The following is an 8,780-nucleotide window of genomic DNA, read 5'->3' as shown; positions in this document are numbered from 1 at the left end:
AACTTCTAAATTTTAAAATTTCAATTTAAAGAATGAAGTATGATATTAAAAAAAAAGAAAAGGTTATCAGTGTTTATTTTTTGTATACAAAAGGGTCAGAGGCCCAAGTTATTGGTGTTTATGATAATGAAAGAGAAAGACTTTCAAGCTTCACCCAACGTATACATTTATTCTTACAGTCTGGGCCCAACAAGTTTTCAGTCCCTAACATCACAAAATCTCCAGCCCAAAAAGGATTCTAAAAACAATGGGCCTGACTTTTACCATTATATCCCCTGAAGAATAGGGCAAAAGTAAAACCCTAACTGTCCCCTCCTATAAATAGTGCTTCCATCCGAAACCTGATATGCATCTGTCTCCATTCTCTACAGCTTACTCCTCCCACTAATTTTTCATTATTTATGTTCTTTTTTAGATCTTTCTATGCTCTTTTCTCCGTTAGGGTTTATAATTAGCATATATTTATTCTGTTTTCTTTCGTTTTAATTTAATAGCTTGTTTCGTTTTTTTGATTTGATATCCGAAACCGTGCACAATAAGCCGATGCTCTGGATTTTCAGAAAGGAAGGCAGCATGGTTGTGTGTACGGAAATTGATTTCTTTAGGGTCAACATGTCTGCTCTCAATGATAACTACTCCTGATTTGAGGGCCTGGTTCATACCTACATTTTTTTAATGTTTTCAAATCCTTGAATTGAGTTCAATATTTTCTCTTTTTTTTTACTGAGAGATCTTTTTTGTTCAGTGATGTGCTTGGAGTCTTTGGATGATAGGACGGTGTGTGTTGAGCGTAGAGGCCGAGACTCACACGTTTGATATGTCATTTGCTGAGTGCACTATCAGCATCATGGCATGTGACATGTGAAACATGTGTGTTTCTGGTTTCTACTCTCCACACAAGAATGGACTGTGCCTTTTTGTTTTGGCCCGCTGGTTAGAAATTATTGATAGATGTTATGCTCTACTTATATTTTATAAGCATTTAATTTTGATGCAGGGTTTAAAATAGATTTATACGTATATATAATTATGTAACCTTGTGATAACTAAGGATATGTTTGGATGATAGGATGATGTGTCTTATTGAGAAAGCTAGGTTATAGTCCACAATTTCTGTTAAGTTGGGCGTAGAGACCCGAGATGCATACATTTTACATGGCATTTGTTGAGGGTGGCAATATTGCATGTGGTATGTGTAATGTGTGTGTTTCTGGTCTCCACCCTCCATAGAAGTATGGACTATAGGTGTTGCTTAGCTTCCTCAATATGTGACATCATCTTATTATCTTGATCTTATACTGGAGATTATTTTCAAGGCATGTAACATAATGAAATTAAGGGGAATGTATCATTGTTTACTCTAAAGTTTGATGTCCGCAGACAAAGATGGAGCTTCCTGTGAATGTTGGAAGGAGATCAAGAAACAACTGAAGTAGTGGCTGCTGCTGCAAGGAGAATCTATTTGAAGAGTATAAACTGACAAACCTACCCTCTCACTTATGAAGTGTTATTTTTCTTCTGAGATTGTTTTATGTTAAAAGTTTGGCAAAGTCTTTGGTATAGATGATGGGACAAATCTATATGTATAGATTTATGGTGGCAGCCTATTATTACAACAGGTGGCATAGCAGAGACATGATGTGAAGCTTGGCAGAAGCGTTGCAGAAAAAGCTGAGTGCAACACGTGAGGAAGTTGGTAATTTGGTTTGATAATAATATGTTATGTTGATTAATTAATTTAGGTTGATTATGGCCCCAAATTTTGGTCTTTTTTAGTTTTTGGACAAAAAGTAGATTTTGTTCCGCAGGCCAAAAACTGTAAGAAACAATACCATAAGTTTATATTCTTGCTATCTATTACTCAACAAACCAAAAATATCAATGCAACTATAATTACCCAAAAAAAAAAAGAAAGCACCCCTACATAAACCTAGAACTGGTTATCAAGTGGGTTCGGTTGATCGCATAAACCAGTTTGTAATAAACTGGTCAGAGAATTGGTTAAACAGATAGTTAACCAGAAACTAGTTGAACCGATCGATTTTTGAAAAAAAATTTGTGACAACAAAGTTTAAAACGGCAGCGTTTGACATTAAAAAAAAGCCTAAATCAAACTACCCATTATCCCAATGCACCGCAATCCCCATTTCTTTTTTTTTCGCTTATACTGTGTGTATAATAATAAGGTGTTCTAATAGTATTTAGTATTGCATACTTGGGTGTTTTTAGATATCCAAATAAATATAACATAAATCAAAATTTTTGTATTTGATTAATCACCAAAAACTTTTTTATTTCATTTACTATTATAGATTTTTTATTTTGATTTAAAATGATTCATTCAATTAATATAACTAAAATTAACTAAAAGTCCAACATTGGAACGCCTTAGTAATTGCACGGGTGCTCTTTTTCTTTTATTTTGGGTAATTATAGTTGCATTGACATTTTTGGTTTGTTGGGTAATAGCCTAATAGGTAGCAAGAATGTAAACTTATGGTATTCTTTTTTTATAATTTTTGGCTTACAACTCAAAATCTATTTTTTGTCCAAAAATTAAAAAAGACTAAGATTTGGGTCCGTAATCAACCTAAATTAATTAATCAACATAACATATCATTATCAAACTAAATTAGCAGCCTCCTCATGAGTTGCACTCAAACTTTCTCTGCAACGCTTCTGCCAAGTTTCACATCTTGTCTCCTGCTATGCCACTTGTAATAATAGGCTGACACTACAAATCTTTACATGTAGATACTAATATACCATCTACATAATAGAATTTGCCTAAAAGTTTTTGTTCTATCCTAACCACGTGTATTGTTGCTGGGGATTTGCTCTGTTTTTGTCAATTCCAGAGTATTAAAGAGAGGTGGATACTACTATGAAGATTTTATTATTGTCTTCATACGAAGATGCTTCTTTTTTACCATTAGATAATGAAATGTATGGTTTGATTTTGATGTGTTACAAAAGTGTTATTTTTTTTTAAGTGTGGCTAAACAAACAAAGTACACTTTTAACACAAGAATCTTCATAAAAAGATGTTTTTTGCATCTTCATTTGAGTAGTTGCCTTAAAGAGAACTATTGTATTTTTTACTTCTTTTTATTTAAAGGTAACTTATTGTTGACCATTTTATTATTAACTAAGTAAAAAATTATTAATGGACGTGGAACATGTGCTCAGAGATAAAAGATAACAAAATTAAAAGTATGAAAATATAGAAAAATTAATTTATAAAATATCTATTGGTGACATGGTCTCTTTCTTCACTTTATATCGTTATATCCAGAAAATAATACAAGAATGGAGGGGAAAATGGTATTATTCACACATTGTATTATGGTGTGATAAGAAGAAATGTGAATTTGCAGGTTTGAAAATCGCAACTTGCGCGCGCGCTTTGTTAGTAATGAAAAAAATAAAGATAGATACTGTTATAAAAATTTTACTGGTGTTTTCATGTTAAGATATATTTTTGAATAAAAGATAAATAGGTCTCTGATTGGATACTGTGGGTAGGGCTGGAAGTGAGTCAAGCCAGCTCATGAGCTGGTGAGCCAAGCTTGAGCCTGAAATTGAGCTCATAAATTAAATGAGCCGAGCTTGAGCTTGGATAAGCTCAGCTCATTAGCTCGTGAGCTGGTTCGATTATATATATATAACAATCTTAATTATTTAATATTTATATTTATTTTTTACATATAATTTTAATATAGGACATAAATAAAAAATTTATAATTTATTGATAGATAAACAATATATAAAATTGATCTTTTCAAATATTTTTAAAAATATATAAATTATAATTTATTGATATAAAATTATAGATTATGTATCTATGTTTCTCTTATTTGAGCCAGCTCGTGAGCTCGAGCGAGCTCGTGAGCTTTTGGTGAGTCGAATTTGAACTTAAGAAATAAGCTCGATTGTTAATGAGTCGAGCCGTGAGCCAAGCTCAATTTTCGTAAGCCGAACTTGAGCTCGGTCTAGCTCGGCTCAGCTCGGCTCACTTCGAGCCCTACATGCAACCCCCCACTTTCATCTCTCTCCTCATGTTTCATTTCTGACTTTCTGTCTATTCTCCCAATCGTCACTGGTCACTGCCAATCTGCCACACTCATACCTGTTAGCCGCCGGTCTCACTCTTATCGGCGAGATCGCTTCTCCGTTTTCCATTGTGGCCACCTCTAGTTGGCCTTCATTCTCTGTTTTGCAGCCACCATCGACTTCTTTTGTTCGCTGTGCTGCATCTCAACACCAATTTTTGTTTGTCTAACTAAGCCTATCAAACATTATTGTTGCTTAGTCCATCAATCCTCGTGGGATAGACCCTTACTCACGTAAGGTATTACTTGGTATGACCCGGTGCACTTGCCGGTTAGTAAGTGTGGTTGTAAAATACCGCACCAAGTTTTTAGGAGCTCTGTCTATTGTATGGATTGATAATATTATTTTTCTTAATTTATGTTTTGATTTATATTTCAATAATTGTTTTCGTTCTTTATTTTATGAATTTGGGTGGAACGGAAGTATGACCCATGTTCTATTTGAGTTCTTGTAAAACTTGGAAAAACTCTTTACTTGAACAATAGCTTAAAAACATATTATCCTGAATTTCTAATTGTTTGTATTTAAACGAGATACGTGACATATAATCCCTTTATCTTTGAATAATTAGGATTCTTGTGGCATATAAACTAGGATTCAAATTTTCGCAGTGCCATTATCACCCTCTGTGCAGTTCGCAACGCCTCCTTTGTTGGTAGTACCGTCGCCCTCTGTGCAGTTCTTAGCGCCGCCGTCGTTTGATTTTTTATTTGGATCTGAACTGATTTTTTTTTTGCATCAGATTTTTTTGTTACGAGTGATGTGTTCTTTGTACCGTCGCCCTTTGTGCAATTCTCAGAGTCGCCGTCCTTTGATTTTTTCTTTGGACCTGAACTGGTTTATTTTTTCTTTGTACTGATTTGTTTTTTCATTTGATTTTTTTTGTTATGAACGATGTGTTCTTTGTATTAATTTTTGGGATAGAGTTTTGGTTATGTTTTGAACTTTGGTTATGTTCATGGCCTCTTTATTTTGGTTTTGGTTATGTTCATGGCCTCTGAATGGTTATGTTTATGGTCTTTGATCTTTGATTTTTTATCTGTTTTTTTTTTCAGTTTTTTTTTAAATCCGTGGGTACTCGCGGAGATACAGATATCTGGCAGATACGGGTCCCCGTTACCCGTCACAGATATGGGGCGGGGACGGGGAGACTTTTGGGGTCACAGGGCGGGGGGCGGGGGCCATGTCCCCGTCCCCATGGAGACCCGTTGCCATTCCTATATCTGACCGTTTTAAACTCAAGAATACTGACTTGGAGGAGTGGAGATTGAGCTGTCTGTTTTGGTTGATGATGTGGATGGGAAACAAATTGTTAAGGGAAAAATTGGTCCTTATGCTTCAAATTGTTAATGGACAAATAAGGTGAAGAATTTAAATGTATTTTTCAATCCAGCAGTCTATTTAACAGAACAGCAACAATAGCTTCCTCATTAACCAAACAACTTTCCAGATTAACCAAACAACTTTCCAGCTTCTCATCCCTGATCAACTCTCCAAAGAACAACTGCAAATTCTTCATCATTACCATTCTTAAGTTGCAATACAACATCTTCTATAGTAACATTCACTATTTCTTCTTCTATTTCCCCTCCACCATACACATCATTTGCAAACTCTAATGATACTGGACTTGAAGGTAGGCTCATGTTCTCACCAAATCTTGCATTCATAAACTGTTTTTGCAATGTACCAACCTTTTCTCTAAAATTTATGGACAATTCAAGGGGCAATAGGCTTAGTGATCGACCAATATCATGTGTTGTGTCCTCAATATGTTTGATAAGGTCTTTCAAGCTAGAACTTTTTTTCAAAACTTTAGCACGGCTAAGCGAAGTTTCGATCGATTCCAAAAATTTTCTGATGGATGGCTTGTTTTCTATAACTCTGATTTTGTCACTCAAATCACTGAAAATTGGTGCCAATTTCTCAACCAACACGGCAAACTCAGTAAAAGCATCAATCTCAACTGGATTTTTTGGAGGGAAAAAGAAAAGAAAAGAATAACCAGTTACACAATTAGTAAACTGTAACTGGAAGACACATTATAAAGGAATTATCTTTATAAGAAACTAATGGAAAATTGAGAGCAAAACAAAAGGGAAAAAATCAATCACACAGAGAAATTCAAGAAATTTAGAGGGAAATTGAATTGAACCTGTTGAAAAAATGCAAGGGATGACGCCATTAACAATTTGTTTTATAATAATAATAATTAATTAATTTGTATGCCATTCATAAGGTTTTTTTCCTTTTTGGTTTCACAAAATTCATGGCGCCATCATCAACAAGAAGAACAAGGAAGCATGGTTGTCAAACTCGAGTGGAATCGAGTTGACTCGGACACAAGCTCGTTTCTGGGTAGACTCGGGTTGACTCGGACAGAATCGCTCAAACTCGCGAGTTTGCTAGCGAGTCAGCGAGTTTGAATTCGGTGCCTATTTTCGCCAAAAACGGCGTCGTTTTGGGCCAAAAAAAACCTACAGCTAACCCAAACCCGGTAAGTAACCCAAATTCGAAACCCTCACACTTCAGTGACTCCACCAAGTCCTCACGGCCTCACTGCTCACAACTCACTCTCTTCTTCGTCTCTAACGTCGCTGAATCGCCACCGTCTACTGGCACCATTGTCTGCGCCGCCACGCAGAGGCCGGACGCCAGACGGATCCCTCATCCCTCGCCTGTCGCCTCGTCTCATCCCTCATCCCTCATCCCACGCAGAGTCGCAGAGCCCACCAGGCCACCACCATGCAGGGAAGGTTCCTCGTCGACACCACCCCACCACCACGCAGCGGCCACGCAGAGTCGCAGAGCCCACCACCACGCAGTGAAGGTTCCTCGTCGACACCAGCCCACCACCACGCAGAGTCTCAGAGCCCACCACTTGACAACCACAGAGTGAAGGTTCACCGCCCCTGTTATGCAGTCGTCGGCCGTCGCACTCCTCCGTGTTCTGCTTCACTGCGTTTGCCTCCCCTCCCCTATTCGTCGCCCTTGTTCAGTTGTTCTTCACTGCCGATCTCATCTGCTTCAATTCTGCCGATTTTCAAGGTAATTATTTTAAACAAATTCAAATATTAACAATTTTGGTATCAATTCTGCAATTTTGGTTCTGCCCTGATCTGCGTTTGATATGTTAAAAAAAAAATTAAACTGATGCTGCTTCATGCTTCATGCTTCATAGTTAAAATGTGTGGTACTGTGGTTTACTGGTTGTCTGGTTTAAACTTTAAACTCTTACTTAATACTTACTTAGTTAGTGGTTTTTTTTAATGTGTCTAAATATCTGACTGAAACTCTGAAGTCTGAAATATTAGTGTTACTGTGTTTGTTTAGTTAGTGTTAGTTATGAATTTAGTTAGTGGATAATCTGAATCTGAATTTGTTAGTGGATAATCCGAATCTGAATCTGAATTTGTTATCTAGGTTGTTGATTTTTAGGGATAAAAATACAAAATATCTGAGAATGTTGGTTCAGGGACAGGGTATTCGCTTCCTAGTATTCCTAGACCTACACCTGCTGTTTCTAGGAGGAAAAATGCAGCTGGAAATAGAAGTGATATAGGATTGTTATTTTTATTTAATTTTCTTATTTTTATTCATTTGCATTTATTATTTTTAGTTATGAACCTATATGGGAAATTATTGATGGAAGGTGGGAAAGCCAGCTACTTAGACCATTGCATGCAACTGCGTATTATCTTAATCCTCATTATCACTATGAACCAAATTTCATGGTTGATGGTGCTGACATTAAGATTGGTCTATATAGTTGTTTGAAAAAACTGGTTCCTAACCAGGAAGAAAGGAAAAAAGTTGGTCTACAGCTTCTGACTTTCATTATGCTAGAGGCCTCTTTGGTGATGAAACTGCAAAGAGTAGTAGGAAGACCATGCTACCTGCTGAGTGGTGGGACTTCTATGGAGATAGTTGTCCAGAACTAAAGAAGTTTGCTATTCGAGTTCTAAGTTTAACTTGTAGTTCATCTGGTTGTGAGCGTAATTGGAGTGCATTTGAAATGGTGATTCCTTAATCCTTAGAACTATTCATTATTTATTTTAATTTTAATTTTTGTATATTTATTAACTATTGGCACTATATGTTTGTAGGTTCATACAAAGAGAAGAAATCGGTTGCATCAAAAGAAAATGAATGATTTAGTGTATGTGATGTATAATTTGAAGTTAAAGGGCAAGCAAATTAGAAAAACTCCAGAACTTGAATTTGATGCAGTGCATTCTGATGATGAGTGGATAACTGAGGATGTTAATGAAAATATTGCTGAAAGTGTTGAGCATTCTCACTTGCCAACGAATGACAATACTAATGATGATCCAAATAGTAATGAATTTGCTATTCCAAGTATGAATAGTAATGAATTCAACATGGGTGAGGGAGGTGAGAATGAGTTTATTGGGGATCCACAACAAAATTTAATAGAGGAAGAAGATGAACATGTGAATGATGATGATGATTTTGTTGGCCGTGTTGAACCTGAGCCCGAAAGAAATGATGTTTCTGATGAAGATGGTGAAGATGATGATGTTGATGCCATGAAAGATGAAGATATTGGAGGATTTGAGTTTTAGAGTTTATTAGAACATTTAATTGTTACTTTGTTGTTTTCTTTTGTGTTTTGGTTGTCTTATAAAGCTTTGATTGTGTGACTG

General features: G+C 36.0%; 1 long non-coding RNA gene across 1 annotated transcript; it reads left to right on the top strand.

Annotated features, from left to right (window-relative positions):
- LOC107635139 lies at nt 1,347–3,105 on the top strand. The gene is made up of 3 exons (XR_001619179.2): nt 1,347–1,540; nt 2,795–2,872; nt 3,085–3,105. It is a non-coding gene; the product is annotated as an uncharacterized LOC107635139 (long non-coding RNA).

This window comes from Arachis ipaensis, chromosome B01 (genome assembly GCF_000816755.2).
Source record: "Arachis ipaensis cultivar K30076 chromosome B01, Araip1.1, whole genome shotgun sequence".
NCBI classification, from domain to species: Eukaryota; Viridiplantae; Streptophyta; class Magnoliopsida; order Fabales; family Fabaceae; genus Arachis; species Arachis ipaensis.
This window is presented reverse-complemented; position numbering and strand designations above follow the sequence as displayed.